Source organism: Falco punctatus (genome assembly GCF_963210335.1).
Source record: "Falco punctatus genome assembly, contig: scaffold_46, whole genome shotgun sequence".
NCBI classification, from domain to species: Eukaryota; Metazoa; Chordata; class Aves; order Falconiformes; family Falconidae; genus Falco; species Falco punctatus.
Window position 1 is genome coordinate 58704 of NW_027660143.1, and position 21377 is coordinate 80080.

Genomic DNA, 21377 nt, shown 5'->3' on the forward strand with positions numbered 1-21377 from the left:
GTGAGAAAGGAGAGCTCTGAGCTGGTGGAAATGCCCTCGCCCAAGCACTCAGGAGGAGTTGCCCACAAGATCCAGGGAGCTGCCGCTGAGGAGATCCACTGTGACCCTGCAAACCTTGGCCAGAGGGAGGCAGAAAGAGGGTATGATGCCGAACATTTCCCTCCCTTCCCAGAGATTCCCGGCCGGCACTATTAAGAGCTACCTCACCGTGCCACCGCTCAGTTCAGATACCGATGGTGTGCAGGGTCATCAGGAATGAAAACAACACGAGCCATCAGCCTGGGAGCCAGATGGGTGTTGAGGGAGGGCAAAGAGAAGGTGGCTGAGAGTCCCTCAGGGGTGCAGAGAGGATAATGCGTGCTTGTCCAGCTTTAAAGCCGGCATCTACAAGGAGTCCACTGCCACGGCCGTTGCAGGAAGACACCACCCATACCACTTCCCACCACCCCCACAGCTCTCCTGTGTCCACAGTGCACTTTTCAAAGCCAGCCGCGCAGATTCTGGGAAGCCACAAGGAGCTTGGGACGACTTGAAGCCCAGTGAGAAACCCTCTTACTTCGATATCCAAAGGCACATCCAGGAAGGCCTCGTAGGAATCGGAAACTGCTTTGCAGCTGCAGCACGTGACTGGAAGGCAAACGGAAATGATCAGCGACAGGCGAAGTCGATTGACCGTGCCCGTTTATGCTCTTCATCCCTACTCGAGCCAGCCCCACGCTCAGCTGTCTCTCACAGACACACGGCAGGGCACAGGCAAGTGTAAGGAGAGCAACAGTTGTGGAAACATACCTCTGGACCTCAGGAAGCCCCCAAATATTTGGTGGACGATGGTAGTATATTGAGAAGAGATGTCCCAGCTGGAAGGAAACGGTAAAGCAGAGAGTTATCTCCTCCAAGAGTTTTCCTGTGCCTGAAAGCCCTGGGCATAGGCTTTCCTTGATGGGGTACGTCAAGGAGGCCAAAACGCTGGGCAACATTGAAAGGTCGTTTGCTTGTGCTTACGCGCTGCTTCCAGCCAGACAAGCTGTCTGCATGGCAGTGACAGTACAGCGTAAGAAGTCGTGGGCGTCTTCCTGCATGCCAAGCGTGAAATGCCCTCCTATTCCTAATCAAGAGGAAGGTAGTACTTCAGTCCTCTACCAACAGAGGATAGCACGTCAAAGCAGCTGAGATGACTTACGTGAGAGGGCATTGATGACGGCCCTGGGCTGGATGGCACAGGCTGAGGTGGACAAGGCATCGTTAACGTGCGCTTCCATGATGCACATCATGCAGAAGCCTTCCTGGCGACCTGAAGAGGAAGGGAGGGAAGGAGGGAGGGAAGGAAGCAAGCTGGTCAGGTTAGTCAAAGAGCCGTTGTGATGGGAAACCTCATGGACACCTTGGAGTTCTGCTAGGACAGTCTCCTAGTCGTCCCCAGGTGCCAATGGCCCAGCAAGCCCACGACATCTCAGTACACAGAAAACATGCTTGAGAGGGATGCCTCGCTGACAGAAGTTTTCTGTGCAACCAGCAAATATGTAGGTTATATGTAGGAATAGGGAACGACGGGCAGCACTAGAAAGAGGCGTCTTTGTGACAGCAAACACGCCTCGATAGGCCAAGCGGCTTGTAGGCTTGAGTGTTCCAAGAGCACCCCCTTGGCGGTGGCTGAGAAAGAAGGGCTGCTTTTCTCCTACATCCAGCGGCAGGTTCTGGGGGTCCTTGGGAAGTGCCCAACAGACTGACAAGGAGATCTTCCAGAAAGTACTCACAGGAGTCGCTGTGCTCACAAGAGAGCAGGTAGTTGGCCAGAGGTGGGGTGTACGTCAGGCACTGCAGCACGGAGTTGAGGAAGCACGTGTTGCCCAGGTTGTAGAGGCCTGCTCCAGCTCTCTGCCTTTGCTGCCAGCCCATGCAAATCTTCTCCGGGGGAAAGAGGATCCTTTGTGGTGGAGCCATTCCCTCGGCAACGACTGCAGGGAAATGATGGTTTTGTTGCACAAAAACCCTGGGTAGGCCTGGTTGCTCTCAGGAAAAGCCCCAGAATTCCCTTGAGGTTGTCCCTACAGCAACGTTGCGGGATGGAACACCAGCCGTGCCCACTGCATTTGGGGATTCACCAAGGCCAAGGCTGCTGGTGAAACCGTTACTCACAGGAGTTGTTCCCCATTGCGGCCATCGCTCCTCTCAGCAGCGCAGCGGGAAGCTTTGGCTGACAAAGGATGTCCGGACGCAGTCCAGAAAAAGAAGATCAGCTCCAATCCTGTCACCTGGTTGCAATGAAAGAAGCGGAGCTCAAGAAAATCATTCAAGCACCAAAAAACCCAGAGGCCAGCAGTCACCATCAAACGTGTTCCAGTGGTCGTTTGAAGTGCCTGTAGCGACTGTTGGCAGCAGAGCCCTCTGGCTCTCCAGCCCACATTTGCCCACCCTGTCTGCAGGAGTGACTGCCTTTTGGCCGCTCCTTTAACGGTTGCCATTGCTGGGCTGTGTTTCCGGTCTCCCTTCCTGACCCACCAGTCAAGGTGGGCTTCGGGTCAGGCTACGCTGAGCCCAACGCCTCGGGCTGCCCCCTCCCTACTTTCCTAGCCTAGGCGATGGGAAAGACATAGGAATTAGCCAAGAGGAACGCTCCCCATAGCGCCTGCCTGGCCAGCCTAGAAGGGTGGAAGAGCTCAGCCTAGAGGTTGGGAGGCAGAGAGCGGCCTCCACTTTTATTCCCGATCTACCTCCTGTAGGATCTGTGCCAAAAGTCAAAGCCAACTTACCTTTGAAAGAGGGTGGAAGGTGAGGAGGGGTCAGCAGGAAAGGAGAAATGTTTAGAGAGAGGTAGCCACGCAAGTAGCTCAAGAAGGAGTTATCCCAACGGGCAGCTCGGCCCAACTGGCCCGCTGCTCAGGATGTCCAGCCCTGGCCAGGTGAGGTCACAAGTTCCGGGTGGGTGTCGCATCACTGCCCCTTTGTGACACGGGGCTGCACGGGGACACACGGTGGCCACGCAGCCACCACCTCCCCTGCAGCCAGCAGGCGGCTGCCGCTGGGCTTCCCCACGTGCTGCTGGCGAAGGGCTGTTTGGCCGCCGGCACAGCTCCCACCTCTTCCCTGCGCCGCACAGCCAGAGGAGGAAACTCCTGCCCAGGGCTGGAAGCTGCCCGTGCACAGCTGTGGCTGGCACCGTCCATTGCGCAGGGTTTCTTCGCCACTCTTCTCAGCTACAGGGCTGTGCACGTGAGACTCGTGGAGCAAAGCACCTGGGCTCTGACAGGTCCGCTGCCAAGGAATTTCATCTACCCGCCGAGACAAACCCTGACCCTGAGGCATCCAGTTTGGCCACCAACTCGCTTGGGTGGCTTTTGTTGACCCCTGCCCCTGGGGACGGCTGGTGTTTCCCCTCTCTTGCCTGGGGAGGCTGCTGGGAGAAGGCGTGCCCCGGGGCATGCTGGGAGCTGTAGGCCGGGGACAGCCCCATGGCCAGGTTGTTCCCAGGGCATGCTGGGAGCTGTAGGCCCGGTGCTGCAGGGCAGCCATGTTGTTCCCGTGGCATGCTGGGAGCTGCCATTGCCCACCCTCAGCCTCCCAGCAGCCATGTGGAGCTGGGCAGGCGCAGCCTGGGCTGGGCTGGGGCCCTGCTGGGGCTCTGCCCTTCAGCGGCAGAGCTGAGCGCTTCTCCTCGCTGATGGGATGAAGTTATAAAGGATCACTAGGAGAGGCTGCAGCTACAGCAGTGATTAACTCCACCTATTGAATTAGCTCACCAAGGGGTGGCAAGCCTCCTGAGGCAGCTGCGCTATAGCAGTGGCCAAGGGAAGTGGGGTAGCGGAGCGTTGCCTTCCAAAGCATAGAGCACAGAGAAGAAATGAAGTTCTATAAGAACAAGTAGAGTGCAGGTGCCCCAGGAAAGTTCATCTGATGTTCACCAAGTTGTTGACCACCAGCGCTCTCCAAAGACCCCATTAAAGAACCCCCAGGAGCAAAGGGACATAGGCAAGTGCCTTATGCATATGTAAATAATTTTGAGGAAGTAGTTAGTGCAAAGTACATCTTCCCATCTGAACATGCCCAGAACGGACCCTGAGGGGCTGGATATTGACCGGTGGAGCATGCTGATGGGTTGTAGCTTGTTTGTTTTCCCTTCCCACACAAAATTCCATTTTGTTTTGTGGGTAAGCAAAACTGCATATTGCAATGTGTTTCCTTGACTGGGAGTTTCTTCATAACAGGTGGGATCTCCAGGTTTAAACCCTGGTGCCAGAAAACCCCAACAAGAACACGTGCCTGGAATAAGGCTTCGCGCTTCTGGGGTATACCGTGGTTCTATTTCACGACTCACATCAAATTGTTCATGAACAATTCCTGAGGGGAGTATTGGGATGAGCTAGGGGATTTATTTCCCATGTTTCAACTCTGTTATCTGGTTTGGACGAGAAACGTTCAAGGGACCAAGGCCATACCCCATTTGTTAGGCATTTGAAATGCCAACCTGGGGATAACATGCCTTCCTATTTGTGGTGCACGGACTCACCGTGGGGTCTCAATACATAGCGGATCCCCCCTTTGCAAGGGGCACAGACCCCCTGCCCAGTAGGCAGCTCGTTGAGGAGCCCAGCAGGACCTTCTTTGCCAAGCTGCTTTCCAGCAAGGTGGCCCCCGCCTGTGCCGGGGCCTGGGCTTGTTCCTCCCCAGGGGCTGGACTCAGCACTTGTTGGACCTGATGGGGTCCCTGCTGTGCCCTTTCTCCAGCCAGACTCGGTCCCCAGCTGCCAGCACACCCACTGTGGTACCAGACACCCCTACCCCCCATTTTGTGGGTGCCAGCGGTGCCCAATGCCAGACCATCCCCACTGGGTTCAGGCCCTGAGGGTGATGCAGTCCCAGCTGCAGGATGGATGGATGAGCTCCATAGATAGAACCATGGATAGAGAAAAGATTGAACATTTCAGATGAAGGGGTACGCCAGGGCTGTCCCAGCCCTGCACCCCACCAGCTGCTCACTGGCAGGGCAACCCATTGCTCTTGTGGGAGCAGCGCTGCCACCACGGGGGCTTGCAGAAACAGACACAGTGGTGCCGGCAGTCGCATCTCCAGTCGCATCTTCTGGCAGATGTGCTAGAATTCTGATGCAAAGAACCTGCAGACACTTAAAGGAGCATTGTCACTGCGCCGTCCTGTGACTGTTAGCGGGTGGTTACTTGACCACTGGCTTGCAGGGTCCCACCAAACCTCTGTCTTGGTGGGATCCAAGCCTCTGTCTCACTGAAACCCCCCTTCTTCACTCACCTTGATGCCTATAGGGTTGTTCTCTCACATAATTCTCACCCCTCTCCCTTTGTGTTTTGTCCTTTCTGCCTTAGGTTTATCACAGAGGTGCCACTAGAATTGGTCATTGGATCAGATTTGGGCAGGGGCTGGTCCATTTTGGAGTCAAATGAAAGTGGATTTATTGCCATGGAGTCAGCGCTTGATCTCTTCTCACCTTTGCCAGACCTACAAACACCGTGAGCACCACCAAACCCTTGCCATGTAAACCCACAGCATCTCTAAATTCCCCAATAGGATGTGAGGTTATTGATCCTAAGGCTTCTTCACTCTGCTTAAATAAGACTTTTTCCTATTCCTCTCCCTGATTTAGGTTATTTCACAGCAGAGGTGTGCTGGACCACAGCTGTGTCATCAGGGCCAAGATCAGACATATCACAAAACCAGTAATAATGGGTAACAAGTGTCCAGGGTCTGAGGAAAGCAAAATTTTTTACAGCAGAGCATGCCGAGGTGGTGGACAGAGGTCACTGTAAAGGTGAAATGAGATGTCCCTAATGAGAGCAATCCATGCTGTCCTTGGGGCCAGAGAGATGCAGGGCTGGGCTGTGCAGTGCTGGCAGGAGAGGGCATCGCTGCAGGAGCGGGCTGGAAACTAGGACCATGCATGGCAATCAGTTAGCTGAGGGGAATGTGCTCGAGCTTGTCTGGACAACGATTAACATGATGAGGCATGTTTGCAGAGCACAGGGGAGTGGGAGATGGATGGCGCCAAGGATGGCACCAAGGAAAGGTAACACCTTGCGGTTAATTGATGGCAGTTAACCACCAATCAGGGATTGCCTAGTATGCAGTGCTTAGCTTCAAGAACCAATCTGTTTAAAACGCGCAGCTTCTGAAAGTGTATATAAACTCGTGCTTCTGTACAATAAATTGACATTTGCTTGCATCAAGCTGCGTCCCGTCTCTTCATTCGCCGCAAATTGGTGACCCCGACGTGATGCGTTTAAGGATCTGACGTGAAGGGCTCTCGAATCGCCTAACTGAGCGACATGCAGCAAATCCCACAGAACTTTGCATGATCTGCTGAAAGGAAGCAGGAGCCAGCCAGAAATCCCTCCGGAGTTGAGAGGTGAGCTGTGGGAAATCCGTAATGGGGAATCAGGCTTTGTCCCCAGAAAGAGACGTATATGGATTCCTAAAGGGTCTTCTAGTCAGATCCGGGAGTCCGTGCTTCAGTCTCCTCAAATGATGACCCCTATGGTGGTGTTCCGAAGCCTTAGAAGAATAAGGACGGAACTGGTCGATAAAAAAGACAGCTCGTGGAAGAGGGCTGCGTTCCAGAGGAGACAGCTTGGCTGAAAGATCGTCTTGCTGTCTGGACCAGGCGGACAACCTAAACCCCGAGGATAACACCTGTATTCATCGAGACAGGTGAGCAGCCAAGAAACTTTAGAGATTTTAAATATTTGAAGAAGTTTTAAGAAGCTTTAGAAACCTGTACTCATTGAGACAGGCGAGCAGTCAAGAAACTTTAGAGACTTCGAAAGAAATGAAAGTGGTCAGTAGAAAATTGTATGATGCTGCCGCGGAGGGGAACTCTGTGTCGGGAATACACTTAACATCTTGGTGGCAAATTCTGACTACTCTTTGCCAAGTGTGGACTAATTCTACTAATGGTGCTAAACCAGAGGAAGCTGTAAATTCCACGGACAGCGCGACTCTTCTCAAGACACCGTCAGCGATGGCGATTCCGTCCACACCTCTGCCCCCAAAGCTTCTGTCACGGATTGCAGCGACCCTCACAACACAGGAGCAAGCACGGGAACAGGACAACTCGGACAATGATTTTATTGACACTGATAAACCTTTTGATCCAGGTCCTATAGATCTGGAAAAGGAGCCAGACCTTTCCCCCACCCCCTTGTCTCTCCTGATGCATTGATTATATTTTTGGGGAGGGTGAAAGGGGGTATGAGGGACTGGTGGCAGGAATGCAAGCGGGAAGGGAGGATTCATAATACATTTGCTGTGTCCCTTCTTGAAGTGATGGCAGAGCCTTATACACTCACACTGCATGATTGGAAGTTATTGCTTTGTATGGTACTAACTGATACAGTATATGATGTGGTTATCTGATTTTTGTGAGCTATGTGTAGTGGCCTTGACTGAAAACCTTAATCGGGGAATTGCTGTTAACTATGAGCCGTTGGCTGGAGAAAATAACTGTCCCGATTCTGTGACTCAGGCAAGGTATCCCAGGGACAACTGTTTGCAACTGAATGAGATGGCTATTAAGGCAGTCCGGATGCGGGAGTCTTGCCACAGTCTTGCCGGGTCCTAGAGAGTCACTAACTTTAATACTGACTTGATTGATTGGCTTCAGAATATTTTGCAACAAGTCGAACATCAGGAAGCTCAAGGGTTGCTTTTAAAACAACTAGCTGTGATAATGCCAATGAAAATTGTAAATGGGCAACTTTCACAATCGCAACCCCAACATGTGTCAAATGATTGTAAAGCAGAACTCACAGCAGACTGTAATTCTCAGGCTGAGTTCTGGAATGCAGCATAATACATTTTTGCTTCTCTAATCTCTTCTGTAAGAATAGTACACGCTCTTAACTTGCTTAGTAAATTAGGCTGCTAGCTTGCTAAACAAAGTAATACTACAAATACTATTTTTTTTTCTGGCTTATTAACAGATGTTGATTCTGTCCATCATATGTTGCTACAGAACCGAGTTGCTATTGATTTTTATTATTAGCACAGGGACACAAGTGTGAAGGCTTTGATAGGATGTGTTACGTGAATCTGAGTGACCACTGTGAATTAATTTACAAAAGTATACAAAACTCAAAAGCCTTAAAACAAAGATCTGCAACAGAGCCAGGGGCGGGATGCCTTTGGTCTCTTCTCACGGCTGGGAAACTTTGGGCCATGACTCAAAAGTATTACAGGATTTATTATAATTATCTTTAACCACCTTATTGATGTTTGCCTTATGTCTCCCATGCCTTTTTTTTCCTGTATTCAGTGTTTAGTTGATTGTAACATAAAGCAGGTCATGGTCACCCAGCTACACACCCTCTTTGCCTCGTCGCAATTAACAAGCAAAAAAGAGGATAGAGAATGTCTGAAGAGAGAGATAGGAAAGGAAGCTGGAGAATATTTGACCTAACAAGAGATGAGAGAACAGCTAGGTATTATGAAGGAGAAGAGGAAAGATAAACATGGTTATCTAGTGTTTAATAGGTGTCTGCATGCTTGTAGAGATATATAGCTGTGTAACTACATGAATGATTCCTGCCCTGAGCCTGGTGGAGCATACAGCTGCAGTTTGTGTCCGGGCTCAGAGATGTAAATAGGGGCTTCTCTGTTTTGGTGAAAGTGTTTCTCTTTGCATAAAAAAGAGAGGGAATGAAGGGAATGACCCCAGAGGTATGTTCAGAGAAGGCATGCTATGTTTCGAATTTTTTGACTGAACCAGTTCTTGTTTGGTGTGCCCTTCCACCTATGTATAATGTTAATCCAAAAGAAGATGATATTGTTTACACTTTGAATGTCGATCATTGTCTTTCTGTAGATGCTAATGTAGTAGGAGGCTATGATGGGAACGTGTTGCAGCTGTTCTTCTCTTATCCGGAGTAACAGCAGGGAAAGCATTCAAGAGTTAAATCACCTTGTTTGGTAGGCAGTTAAGAATGTGAGTCAAAATTGCCACTGCTTTTTGTTGTTGGTTCAAGGACATGGCTGTGAGGATTTTGATGGTATGTGCTGTGTGGATTTTAGGCACCCCATTGCATTAACATGTTATGAAAATCTGAGAAAATGTCAGCCTTTTTGGCATCCATTCACTCAATTGGCAGTATTGTTTGTTTGCTATTGCCTTGGTTGCTGTCATGTTTGCAAGGGCCCTGCAGAACATGGCAAGCCTGGTACCAGCTGTTCAAAAACAAAAAGGGGAAATTGTAAAATTGTACGGAACAGAGACAGTGGGTTATTTTGGCACTGATAAGATGTCTCAGTTGATTTTTTTATTTGTTCTATTACTTATACCTTGTTTTTACTCGTTCGGTTTCAAAGGTTCCTTTTGTGCAACAGGAAGGGGGAGATGCAGGAGCGGGCTGGAAACTAGGACCATGCGTGGCAATCAGTTAGCTGAGGGGAATGTGCTCGAGCTTGTCCGGACAACGATTAACATGATGAGACATGTTTACAGAGCACAGGGGAGTGGGAGACGGATGGCGCCAAGGATGGCGCCAAGGAAAGGTAACACCTTGAGGTTAATTGATGGCAGTTAACCACCAATCGGGGATTGCCTAGTATGCAAGGCTTAGCTTCAAGAACCAATCTGTTTAAAACACGCAGCTTCTGAAAGTGTATATAAACTCGTGCTTCTGTACAATAAATTGACAGTTGCTTACGTCAAGCTGCGTCCCGTCTCTTCATTCGCCGCACATTGCTGCTGTGATGTCTCTGCAGCTACAGAGGACATGTGGTTCAGCTGTAGTTGATGTCCAGGAAGGACAAGGTGCTTTTGATTGTGTCCTTGTCAATGGACATCCTGTGATCCAGGAACCCTTTGAAAATTATTGGTCTATTTCTCTATTGCATCACCATAGCGATTACTTTCCACAGTGCTGGCTAACTGGGGAGGTCCATGAAGACTGAAGGTTAGTCAAGTTGTGCTCACCTACAAGACAGGCAGAAAGGAGGATAACTACAGGCCTGTCCACCTGATCTTAGTGACAGGGAAGGTTGTGGAGCTGATCATCCTGAGCACCAACAAGCAGCAGGTGCAGGGAAACCAGGAGGTCAGGACCAGACAGCATGGGTTTATGAAAGGAAGGTCCTACTTGATGAAACCGATCTTCTTTTGTTACAAGATGACCTGCCCAGTGGATGAAGGAAAGGCTGTGGATGCTGTCTACCTGGACGTTACAAAAGCCTTTTTGCTCCATCTCCCACAGCATTCTGCTGGAGAATCTGGCTGCTCATGGCTTGGCTGGGTGTTCTCTATGCTGGGTTTGAGCTGGATGTACATCCAAGCCCCAAGAGGGGGAGTAAATGGAGTGACATCCAGGTGACGGCCCATAAGGAGTGGTGTGCCCCAGGGCTCAGTGTTGGGGCCAGTCCTGTTTCAGAACTTTATCAATGATGCAGCCAGGGGGATTGAGTGCACCCTCAGTAAGGTTGCCTACGACATCAGGTTGGGTGGGAGGGCTGATCTCCTTGAGGGCAGGAAGGTTCTGCAGAGGGATCTGCACAGGTTGGGCTGTTTGAGTGAGTCCAATTGTATGAAGTTCAACCAGGAGAAGTGCCAGTTCTGCACTTGGGTCACAACAACCCCACACAACACTACAGGCTTGGGCCAGAGTGGCTGGAAGGAAGCCTGGTGGGAAAGTACCCCGAGGGTGCAGATTGACAGATGGTTGAGCATGAGCCATCAGTGTGCCGGGGTGGCCAAGAAGGCCAATAGCATCCTGGCTTGTATCAGAAACAGTGTGGCCAGCAGGACCAGGGCAGTGATCGATCCCCTGTACTCGGCACTGCTGAAGCCAAACCTCGAGCACCATGTTTCCGTCTTGGGCTCCTTACTTCAAGAGAAACTTTGAGGTGCTGGAGTATGGCCAGAGAAGAGCAACAAAGCTGGTGAAGGGTCTGGAGCCCTGGTATGTTGATGAGCAGCTGAGAAGACTTGGGTTCTTTAGTGTGGAGAAAAGGACGCTCATGGGGATTTTACTGCTCTCTAGAAATACCTGAAAGGAGGTTGTAGATGGGTGGGGATAGGTCTCTTCTCCCAGATAACAAGAGACAGGACAAGAGGAAACCGCCTCAAGTTACACCAGGAGAGGTTTACATTGGGCATGAGGCAAAACATCTTCACTGCAAGGGTGGTCAAGCTTTGGAAGAGGCTGCTCATGGAGGCGGTGGAATCACCAGCCCTGGAGGTGTGTCAGAAATATATAAATGCAGTGCTTGGGGACAGGATTTAGTGATGAAATTGGCCGTCCTGAGGTAACAGTTGGATTTGATGATCCTTGAGGTCTTTTCCATCCTAAATGATTCTCTGTTTCTACGATTCTATGACATTGCAAGCCTACCTAGAGCAGATGCTGAGAAAGCTGGTCTAGCTCGCCCTGCCTTAGTATGGGGGTTGGACTAGGTGATATCCAGAGGTCAGTTCAACCTGAAAAGAAGCCATAGAGCTAAAAGAGCATATATAAATTGTGTCAACACCAATACAGGAGTTCATGTGAAGACTGTTTCTCCATTCAAATTACTTTTCTGAAATGTATTTGATCAATCAGGAAGAAGCGAGCCTGTTTTTCTATGGTCGGGTGGTGGGCCAGGAGAAGGGTGATGGAGAGGTATGGTATTAGGAGGGCAATTGAGTCTCAGGAACCCCTAATGCAGGAGGAAGTTCATGGCTGTGAAGGGGCCTGTGAGGCCAGCTCTGTCTCTGGAGGTGACAGGCCAGCAACAGGAACATGTGGCTGGGGAAGTCCCTCTGCCAAGGTACAGCTTAGGACCTCTCCAGGAAGAGGCCTGGGATACAGATTGTCATGTCCATTTTGCCTGTGGACATGACAAGACAGCAGCAGGCATGTGGTGTAGAAGACCATGTGGAGATTATTTCTCTGTGGTAAGTGGAAAGACCACCAGAAAAAGCAAACAGTGTTGGTTCCCTGCATAAAGGGGGGTTCCTGAGACGGTAAAGCTTTCCTGGGTAGTGGGAAAAAGCAGGAGAGAGGAAAAGATTTCACAAAGTGTCATGTTGCAAATGGAGAGTGGCTGTCAGGAGGAACAACTGTCACACCAAGGGCCCTGCTGCGGTGCAAGAGCTCAGCCAGAGGGAGCCTGGATCAGCCCATGGTTTGTGTTTCAAGGAACAGCCGGTGAGAGTGGAGGTACCTCAGCGAAGGTATGGCAATGTTGGGGTGAGAGCAAGGCAGGGCAGCGAGATGGTGCCTACAGCCTGCAGGGAAACAGGGGCAGTTGTCCAACCATGTAGAACAACCTGCGGTGGAGATGGAAAAGGTTTTTAGCAAGGCTGGAAAGCCTGAAGAGAACCCAGCTCTTTGTCCCCTTGGCTATGGCAGCTCTTTCTGACACTGAGGCCTGTGAGAAGACAAGTTGTCCTCATGGCACTAGAGCATCGTTGCCTCTGTGCAGCCCCATGGGGAAGCTGGAAGTTGTTGTGCCATTGTTGTCCTTAACACGGCATTGGATCCCCCACCTTCCATGGTCCCCAGGAAGAGCCCTGAGCCCTGTGTGAGGGACAGCACCGACCTCCCCACAGGCTGCAGGTCACGGCTTGACCTTTCTGCTTCATCAAGCAAGCCAAGGCTTTGCTCAGCAGCAGAGCTGCCTGCACAGTGCCTTTGCCTTCCTGCACTCACAGCCTCCAAGGATGGGCTCTAATAGGGCCATGGGGAGGCTTTCTCGGTCATGGCCCTCAGCGGGGATTGTTAATGCTTCCAGGGGCTTTGGGGTTTGCTCCTGACTTGGTGTTCTTGAGAAGTTTCTTCAGCCTCCTCCGAACACCTGAAGTCCACAGCACCACAGACACCTTGGGCTCATTACAAGGCAGAAAGCCCTTAGGAGCCCTGTCTCCTCCATCAGGGACACCTGGTCTTCAAGTTTGGCTTGTACACTTCATGAGGTAAGGTTCAGCCGTACAGTGGAAGAGAAAGGCAGGTAATGAGCACTTTGGAGAAGTGATAGAAGGCTTTTCCAGTTGCTATTGATGCAGAGTGTCTCCTGAGGAGGTGCGGACAGGTAGGGAAAGCAGTTCCTGGAGCTAAATACTGTGTGGACAGCCTTGCTCTTCACGTCTCCAGCCTCACTATTTCAGCCAGGCACACAGAAGCAAAGTGCTGGCTGCTTTGCTTGCCTGAGCCCTGTGCCTGATCACCACAGAACCCGCTGGCCTCTTTTGGAGAGCCACCCCAAAGCCCCTCCTGTGTGGGCCCACTCTGCACCCGCTGCGCGGTGGGTCCCCTGGCCTGGCTGCTAGCAAAGGCTGACGGCAGCACAGGCCATAGGCAGCCGGCGCTTGGAAAGCCCCAGTGTCTCGGGCCAGCTGCTGCTGGGAGCCCTGTGTGCACGCGCAACTCTCTAGTGAACCTGAAGCTGGACTAGGTGACCAGCAAGAGGGGTGAGAGAGCCTTTCAGGCATGTGGATGGCCTGTGGCTGCAGCCCACGTGCTTGCTCATCCCCAGCATCCCCACCTTGCAAGAGGACCAGGCCTGCCAACCACTGGCCACCTCTCCACCTCCTGGAGGCAGGAAGGACTTGGAGGTGCTTAGCACGCATGCCCTCAGCTGCTGCCCACCTAGGCACGCCCCCTCTGCGGGAGCATTTGCGTATGTCTTGGCTTCATTTGCAGTAACACACTTCACAGTGGACAAGTGTGGATTCAGTGTTGTCCAAGTCTGGAGGTCAGTCTCGTTCCAATGAGTGTATCCTGGTCTTAGCCACAAGTTATTCCCATTAGTCCCAAACAGAATGGGGATACCAGCTAGAGGAATTCCTGCCTGAGTATATTCAGGGAAATGGGTACGTACACAACAATCACTCTTCTTAACATACATTATCAATGTTCCCACCAGTTTCACATGAGTGTTCCGTGTCCGTGAGTCCTCCTGATCCCACCAGAGTTGAGAATGTAGCACACCACATCACAGGTCAAATCCTATACACTTGTAAAACATGTTTCAACAAAGAAGAACAAAAGAGTTCAGGGACAAGTTGTCTGGACTGTATGAGTAGTTTATTTTGAAAATGTTGTGATGATTGTTAAATACATGTTAAATACGTAAATAAATACAATGAAATGTTAAGAAGAAAAAGAAAAAAGAAAAGAAAAAACTGGGGGAGAATTGTAGAGGAATTATAGAGGAATGAAGGCAGGTTAATGATATTGATAACGTACAGCTGTGGGCATGCTTCAGGGGTGGTGTGTTGGCGGCTGACGTGGACAATGTGCAGCTGTGGCTGCTTCCTGCACCCGCCCCCCACCCCCCACCCCCTCCCTCCCCTCCCAAGATGGTGGAGAGACAAGGAGAGGCCCCGGGAGAAGCAGGGTGGACTGGCTTGAAGAGGCTGAAGAAAGAGCATGGCCCGTAGATGAACTTCTGAAACCTTGTAGGGGACTGGTGGCTGTGCCGGGGCAAGGCGTGGGAACTACTTATTGAAGTTAACCTGGCATATGATGGTAAAAGCCTTGTAGCAGCCAGCTAGTTTTTATAGTGCTTTGACAGTGTTGGAGCAGTGCGACAAGCTGCCCAAAGAGGCTGTGGAGTCTACTTCTCTGGAGACATTCAAAACCTGCCTGGACGCGATGCACAGCTTCTCCCCGCATCTCCGTGGGGAGCCCCCCGGCAGGCTGAGAGCTGCCCCTGGCAGGCAGCATAGTCGCTGCCCAGCACACAGCCCCCTGGGCTGCAGGGACCCTGCTGGCAAGGACAGCGCTGGGCACCCCTGCCTGCACAGCCACCTTCACAGCCCTGCAGCCGGCCCCGGGAGGAGGGGTCCACCATGCTCTGTCCTTCCCGTGGTGCAGCAGGCAAGTCCTGCCCTGGAGCATGTCTTCTGCCCCACACCAGAAAATGCAGGAGAGCCGTCGGGACAGGTCCTCTCAGCTGTGACATGTGCCAGGTCTAGGAGACACTTCCAGGACCTCCTCTGCATTGCCCTGCTGGCCGAGACTTACCCTGTCAAGGGCCGTGACGATTCCTGCCCTGGTCAGCTCGCACCTGTCTTCCCACCCCAGACTGACTGTAACACCTTGCTCCTGTCCCCTTGTCTGCCTTTGGTGCTACTGGCAGTGCAACGTTGTGGTCTCAGTGCCGAGCAGTGCGGGGACCGGAGGAAGCTTCTGGGGAGGAAACACGGCAGTTTGCTACAGCCCCCGGGCAAAGAGAGCTGCTTCCTTGGTCCAAAGCTTGCTGCCTCTCCATTTCTGCCATGCAATTTCATTTGTAGTCGTCTCAAAGGAAGGTTTCACTGCCAGCTCCTTTGATTTTCTGGTGAGCACCGAGATGTTGAGGTTTGTTCCTCTCAAGCCCCTGGACCTTGGAGTCATGTGGCTACATCAGCATCTCCGCTGCTGTGCAAAACCAGTGACCTTGCCAGGTCCTCGGCATAATAGACTCGAAAGGCAAATGAATATGTGTGGTTTGATACACTCTTCCAGAAATCTCCCTGCGGTGTTGCCTGTGAAAAGCCACACTTGTGCTGGCATTCGAGACACCTGTGAACGTCGACCCTACAGCCCTGTGGCAGCCTGTAGCCGTGGGAGAAACCTGCATGAGGAGGAAATCGGCATTTCATCCTCGGCGTAAGCTTGGGGTGTTGTTCTGTAGAAGGAGGAGTGCTGCCTTATTGCCCCAGCATGGGGTAGGGGAGCGCGGAGGTGGCGGCTCCTGAGCCTGGGACAGTGCGCTTCAGCCTGGAGGCAAAAGCCATCGGTGGGAGTCTTCCCTCCAGCCTCCTGCCTGGTCTCTGCAGGGGCCAGGGGACCCGTGCTGGGGCTGCAAACACTGCCATAAAGCCAAGAGATGTCGCCAGGGGCTGCTCCCAGCTCTGCCTGGGCGCTGCTGCTGTCAGATTCAAGCACTCGCAAGTGATTCCTGGCCCAGGAGTACATGAAATCGTCTCCATTACTTCCACCACAAACCTGTGTCCACCTTGAAAACACAGAACCTTTTGCATCAGCAGTACCTTGCCAAAAATGTTGGGAGGAGGAAAACAACTCCTGGTTTCTCATGAAGGTCTCTCACATCGGCTGAGCAGGTTTGAGGTGAACTTTTCTTCTCCACAGGAGTTTGCATCGTGCCCAAAAGCCATTTTCTGTCAAAAGGGTTTTTGATGGGAAATGTTTTACTAAACCTCTTTGAAGCCCATCCTAAGCATTGCCAAGAAAGAGAGAATGTCTGAAGCCCGTGTCAGCTACTTGGCGCAGTAAAGGAAATATCACCCGCCTTCCCAGAGCCTCAAGAGGGTGCCTGGGTGGTCCTGGTGCTGGGATGGTGGGGCCAGGCACATCACAGCCCCCGGCAAAGGTGAAGCTAACAAACCAACCTGCTTCCCTCAGCCGCCAGAGCGTAGCCTCCAAAGTGGCCTGAAGCTTTCTAGTGTTTGGCATGTTTCCTTGCAAGGAAGGCAGGCTCTGAATTCCAGCATTCCAACCCAAAGGAGACATCTCTAAGAAGAGCCCTTCCGCATGGTGGGACAGGATGCCGTCAGGAGGAGGAAGGGTTGGAGGAAACAAGAAGTGCTTCCCCTGAAGAGGCAGGCTGTAATTGCCAAGCGATGGGTTTCAGTTCTGCCTCTGGGTGATCGCCCCTGGAGTCTCCAAGCCCATGGAGGTGGCTTGGAGCTGCCGATGGCTGGAGACCCGAGTGGCTCACTGGCTCCTTGGATTGACGGATCCCTTCCTTAGGGACCTGCTGGCCAGCCTGCAGTGGAGCTTTGGGTCTGCACAAGTTCAGAGATATTTATTACCCACCTGGCAGTCCCAGCCCTGGGCTTTTTCTGGTGTCACCCTTCTCCTTACTAGCCCCACTTAGAATGGACCACCAAAGCGTGCAGATACATTCATGCCCAAGGACGCCACGTCTGAAGTCCCCTTTCCAGCAGCCCATCTGCACAGAAGCCCTTGCGCTTGCCTGCTAGATTTCCCTTCCCCTTACTCTTCGATCATTCAGACACCTCCCAACACTCCACTTGCTTCTTGGTAATTCAGGCAGTTAAAAGCTTGCCTCTCCTTCACTACTCCGCCCAGTTAAGCCTTTAGCCAGCTCTTGATATGTCTTTATTTTATCATTTCCTTTTCGTCTGGAAGATTTCCTGCATGGTGATGCCTTGTGGAAGATGAACCTCATTGGTGGCAGCTTGTCCTTGGCATAGGCCTGAGGAGTGTCTTTTGTTTTAACGGTATGTGTTTTTAACCAGTTGCGGAGATGTTAGCCATGCCCGCAGGAATCTGGTCCACTCTCTCTGCCTGAGCAGGGCTTGCTCCAGAAGAGCCCTGGGTGCGGGAGCCAAGTGGGAGCTACTGTGGGAAGGCCATTGCGTTCTGTTGTCGCTGGGAGCACGGTCCTGTGTTGGAGGACCAGTTCTCATCCCCGCTGTGGTACTCTGTGAACTGCCTGTGGAGATCATAGCGGTGCCACAGGGATCTGCTCCGCGCTCTCTCCCTGGGAGCAGCCCTGGGTGCGGGAGTATACTGGGAGCTGCGTTTGGAGGGCCCTGGAGCTGTGTTATCCCCGGGAGTGTGGTGACAACTTGGAGGACTAGATCTCCTCCTCCTCCCTGTGGAGCGCTTGCAGTCTGTGGTTTCCACGAAGCAGCTGTGGAGATCATTTCTGCGCTGCGGGGATCTGCTCCGCGTTCTCTTCCTGGACCCATTCCTCTGGCAGCGGGAAGAAGGGCTGAATCGGTGCTCCTCTTGGTGGCTGTCTTCTCGCGCAGTGTGCAGCACATGGTCAAATGGTGGACGGCGCTGTGGGCATGCAGCTCTAGTGCAGGACTCCAGCCTCCTACAGACGCAGGAGTGATGCAAGGGCGTGTCCACATGGGAGGTGATGCTGAGCCCGCCTGGCCAGGAGCTGCTGTCCTCTGCAGAGTCCTCCATGCCCGTCGCCATATCCTGCCAAGAGAGCTGTGAAAAGGTCCTGTCCTCTCCTCCTGAAGGGGATGGAGCAGTGGGAAACCTCCAGAGCTCTCTGAGGCGACAACTAAAGACCTCCCCGAGGCCCTCCTGGAGGGCTGCAAAGGCAGAGGGGCCAAAGGCACACAAGTAGGTTGGATCTAGGGGCGATGCTTTGAGACGGAGCAGCGTGGTGGCTCTGAAGAAAGCTGCAGTGTGTGGGGGCAAGGAGAGCAATGCCAAGACCCCCGAAAGAAACCCGCTGTCCATCTGCTGCCCTGACCCACCTCCCCAGAGTTACCTTAGTCCAATCAGGCTGATCCCGTGGTCCCACAGGGTCTGCCTGCTGCCTGCCGCCCTGCTGCTGACCGAAGAAGGAGCAGGCATATGATGGTGCTGGTGACATTGATGCCTGTTGACTAGATTTCCCATCAGAGCATCTGGGGAAAATAAGAAAAAAGAGTGATGTCCACTTAGGGCTGCTCTTGCAACCTCCACTGGGCTTCACTCATCGACTCGGAGCGGTTTGTATGACAGAGAGAAGACATGTCAGGCTACAAATGGGGACTTCACTTGGGGTCTTCCCACCAACTCTGCCCCTGTCACAGCAAGACCTCCTCTTCATACCCGCTATGGCCTCCATTTCGTGGAATCGTAAAATCACAGAACAGTTTGTGTTGGAAGGGACCTTGGCGATCATTTAGGTCATGTCCCTTGCCACAGGCAGGGACACCTTCCACTAGACCGACTTGCTCAAAGCCCTGTCCAAGCTCGCCTGGAACACTTCCAGGGAGGGGGCATCCACAGCTTCTCTGGGCAACCACTTCCACGGTCACCCCACCCCTGCCATAAAGTAATTCTTCCTAACATTAAATCTAAATTTACGTTCCTTAAGTTGAAAACTAATGGCCCTCACCCTATCACTACGCTCCCTGAGCAGGAGTCCTGTCCTCCTCCCCCCCCCCCCCCCCCCCCATCTTCCCTGTAGGCCCCTTTAGGGACTCTGCTCTCTATCAGCCACCTACAGAGAGCAGACAAATAGCGGTTTACATGGGGGCAGCAGCCTAAAGCCCAGCAAGGGAAGGGAAGGACTGGCGGCAGGTAGGTCACGTTCGACAGCCCTGAGTGGTGCGGGTAGTAATTGCCTCCTGGGACGGAACAACTCAGGAGGATCAGAAGAGAAATAGCAAAACCCTGAAAAGGAAACGTGTTCTGAACACCTGTTAGTCCTGGCTGTTACCTGATATAAAACAGTAAGTAGGCTTGCTGCCCGAGAGCTGTGTTGCGGTCACAGTAAGCCACAGACGTATCATCCATCTGGTACCAGAGTCCATTGCTGGCCTGTCAAAGAAAGGCAAGGACATGTGGAGATGAACTGCATGGTTTCTCCCGAACGACACAGGCAGAAAACTACACAAGCAAGAGTCCGCCAACGCAAATCCCATCCAGCTGGTCAGGAGACCTTCTCCCCCAGAACCTTGGCTGCCAGAAAGAGCACCGCCAAAGTTTGCCTTCCCCAGCACACATAGTCCCCGAGATGAAGGAAGTGGCTCTTTACCTTTGTGTAGCAGAAATAGTGTCCTGCCAAGGAGCTGCCACCGCTGTGCACCAGGACAGCGTATAAGGTGTAGAGGGGCGGTTCTGCAGCTCCCTGAGACATGTATGGCTGGAGATCCAAGTACTGGGGATACTGCACAAACTGTGGAGAGACCAAGAGGGCTCATAAGGGATCCTGGCATACGACGTGAAAGAGCCTGGCAAGACCGGGGCCCAGCTGTGTAGAAATACATCTCTGGGGCTCATCAACACTCGCTTGTCCCTGAAGCAGCAGGTGACACCTTGGGTGGCAGGAAACTGCTCTCGGCCAGAGCAGCTCTGTCGCAGCAGAGCATGTGCTTGCCTTGCCACAGGAGCTCTCCTCTCCCCAGAAGGGAACACCAAAAGCTCCACCTGAACAGCTTGTGACAGAGCGTGCTGCTTTAGGCAATCTCCTGCTCCACGACGAGAAAGAAAGTGGCCCTCCAATTGCGTACACACCTTGCCGATCTTCTTGCCGGAGAAATCAAAGCGTTTCAGGCACAGCGTGAGAACCCTGGGCGCGCGCTCGATTGTAAACCTCTTGAGGGCGGTAACCTTCTTGCCACAGCTTGAAAGCAAGCAGAGAGAAAAGCGCTGAAATGCACCCTAGCTTGCCCCACGGCGGCCAGACAACCTTTTCCACCTCACACGTCCTCACGCCATTTCATGACTCTTCAGAACCATTAGGCTGGAAGAAAGAAAAGCTGTGCCTCCTGATTGTGCATGGAACCTCCTGAGGCTCGATGACACGCAGCATCTCCACACAGCTACAAGTCTTAACCTGGTGTTAGTCATCCTCTTACCTGTCACATCGAAAGCTGTTCTCACCAGCCAGCTGCTCGGGTTTGACAAAGTCCTCCAGAGCTGCGGTGACAGATGAGGCTGCCTGGAGGGGTGAGAAAGGAGAGCTCTGAGCTGGTGGAAATGCCCTCGCCCAAGCACTCAGGAGGAGTTGCCCACAAGATCCAGGGAGCTGCCGCTGAGGAGATCCACTGTGACCCTGCAAACCTTGGCCAGAGGGAGGCAGAAAGAGGGTATGATGCCGAACATTTCCCTCCCTTCCCAGAGATTCCCGGCCGGCACTATTAAGAGCTACCTCACCGTGCCACCGCTCAGTTCAGATACCGATGGTGTGCAGGGTCATCAGGAATGAAAACAACACGAGCCATCAGCCTGGGAGCCAGATGGGTGTTGAGGGAGGGCAAAGAGAAGGTGGCTGAGAGTCCCTCAGGGGTGCAGAGAGGATAATGCGTGCTTGTCCAGCTTTAAAGCCGGCATCTACAAGGAGTCCACTGCCACGGCCGTTGCAGGAAGACACCACCCATACCACTTCCCACCACCCCCACAGCTCTCCTGTGTCCACAGTGCACTTTTCAAAGCCAGCCGCGCAGATTCTGGGAAGCCACAAGGAGCTTGGGACGACTTGAAGCCCAGTGAGAAACCCTCTTACTTCGATATCCAAAGGCACATCCAGGAAGGCCTCGTAGGAATCGGAAACTGCTTTGCAGCTGCAGCACGTGACTGGAAGGCAAACGGAAATGATCAGCGACAGGCGAAGTCGATTGACCGTGCCCGTTTATGCTCTTCATCCCTACTCGAGCCAGCCCCACGCTCAGCTGTCTCTCACAGACACACGGCAGGGCACAGGCAAGTGTAAGGAGAGCAACAGTTGTGGAAACATACCTCTGGACCTCAGGAAGCCCCCAAATATTTGGTGGACGATGGTAGTATATTGAGAAGAGATGTCCCAGCTGGAAGGAAATGGTAAGGCAGAGAGTTATCTCCTCCAAGAGTTTTCCTGTGCCTGAAAGCCCTGGGCATAGGCTTTCCTTGATGGGGTACGTCAAGGAGGCCAAAACGCTGGGCAACATTGAAAGGTCGTTTGCTTGTGCTTACGCG

The 21377-nt window shown here is 52.5% G+C and overlaps 1 long non-coding RNA gene across 1 annotated transcript in view; it reads left to right on the plus strand.

The window, feature by feature from the left end:
• The window catches only part of LOC308057835, a 41810-nt gene that overhangs the window by 14526 nt on the left and 5907 nt on the right, over positions 1 to 21377 (plus strand). The window contains exon 2 of the long non-coding RNA XR_013925485.1: positions 6592 to 6672. This is a non-coding gene — a long non-coding RNA (uncharacterized lncRNA). The remainder of the gene's footprint in view (positions 1 to 6591; positions 6673 to 21377) is intronic.